Source organism: Lipotes vexillifer, unplaced genomic scaffold, assembly GCF_000442215.2.
Source record: "Lipotes vexillifer unplaced genomic scaffold, Lipotes_vexillifer_v1.1 scaffold201, whole genome shotgun sequence".
NCBI classification, from domain to species: Eukaryota; Metazoa; Chordata; class Mammalia; order Artiodactyla; family Lipotidae; genus Lipotes; species Lipotes vexillifer.
Genome location: NW_006788159.1, coordinates 246,502 through 248,248, shown reverse-complemented (window position 1 = coordinate 248,248; position 1,747 = coordinate 246,502). Strand labels below are relative to the sequence as shown.

General features: G+C 31.3%; 1 protein-coding gene across 4 annotated transcripts in view; it reads left to right on the top strand.

Moving 5' to 3' along the window:
* PTPRK (protein tyrosine phosphatase receptor type K) overlaps positions 1–1,747 on the top strand; it is a 573,018-nt gene that overhangs the window by 547,866 nt on the left and 23,405 nt on the right. The window lies entirely within an intron of this gene.

Sequence of the window (1,747 nt, the reverse complement as noted above, 5' to 3'; positions counted from 1 at the left end):
CTTTCCCTTTTCTATGTTTAGAAAAACAGGACCATTTTTAGCTTTTGACAACTTATTATGTACTCGAGTTTTATTTGTTGATGGTTTCTGTTTCTGGTTTTTATTCCTTACCCTTCCCCAAACATATGTGAGAAGCTGGATAGTATGATGTGTATTAGCGTTTCTGAAATTTTACTTTTTTACATTTGACTTCTGATGTTAAAAATGGGTAGGAAGACTATTTTGTGGTGTGTGGTATTGGTTTGTAAAGTATTGAAATTACTTAGGCAAAATAATTACTAAATTGCATTTGTAAAATACACATATCACACATATATATTGAATCATACAAATGAAAGTTTATTTTGATTATACATTCTGCTGTTCAGTTTTGGTTACAAACATATCTACATGTAAATTCTTTATTTAATGGAAAGTAATTGTCAAATAAAACAAAATATTAAGGAGGCAATATATTACATTACATATAAGAAGGACAGGCTCTGTTCATACTTCTTGGTTCAAAATCACACTGGAAATTGTGAGAATGTTGATTCATCTCTCTGTGCCTCAGTTTCCTCATCTTTACAGTGGGGGTAATAATAATACCACTAACCTCATCATTTTGTTGTAAGAATTAAATGAAGTAATTCATGTTGAGCATTTAGCACAATGCCTAGCACATATTAAGCACTCATTAAACTTAAGCTATTTTTAAAAAAAAAAATCCAAACCTAGGTGTGCTGAAATTAATTAATTCTAAATATGCATTAACTGTAAGGCAAAAGGTAGAAATATCAAGTATTGTAGCATATATGATACATTTTTAGATATATAAAAGATATGAAAATGAGGACTCAACTTTTTCTAATTTCTATAAATAGGAAATAATTTTTATCACATTTATTAAGCTCATGTTTTACTGTTATTTTGTGAATTGTCATTATTTATATATTTGAATTAATGAATTTTATTAAGTATAGTCTCTGAGTATACTGGTTAAATTTCTGCTTATCATTTTACTCTCATTCAATATTTCACATTTATCAGACATCTCAACATGGAAAACTAAACAGTCTACTCTCTAGAATAAAAATATCAGCAGTTCTCTGACAAATTTGTACTTGTTCTTACCTATTTAGTTTAACCTTGGTTTTCTGCCAAGACCCTGGCAGGACATTTGGTCCTATCCAAAACATCCATAAGACATTTGGTCCATGCCAAAAGGTCCTTGATATTTTGTCCTGTCCAAAATGTCCATGGAGACATTTGGTCCATGCCAAAAGTCCTTGATATTTGGTGCCATCCAGAACCATTTGGCATGGACCTAGTAAGCTCATGCACATTTTAGATAGAACCAAATTTTAAGGACCTTTCAGCATAGACTAAGTGTCTTATGGACATTTTGGACACAACCAAGGGATCCTGTAAATATCAAGAACCTTGACATGGACCAAATGTCTTATGGATATTTTGGTTAGGACCAGATGGTCTGCTAACTCAGGCTTTTACTAAAGCCCTTTGCTCAAGACACAACAAAGTCAAAGCTTAACCTTATTATACCATTAACATTTTTGCTTCTGGAATTCTTCTGGAATTCAAACCAGTTAAAAGCAGCTAACAACTTATCCCTTATCTGGAATAATTCCTTTATTGAAACAATATTAAGTGCTTAGCCACATAGAACTCAAGGCACACTAAAAAAAGAAAGAAAAAAATACTAAACCTTTCGTTCAGGATAAGATGCATTTTTTAAAAGATTTCTTTC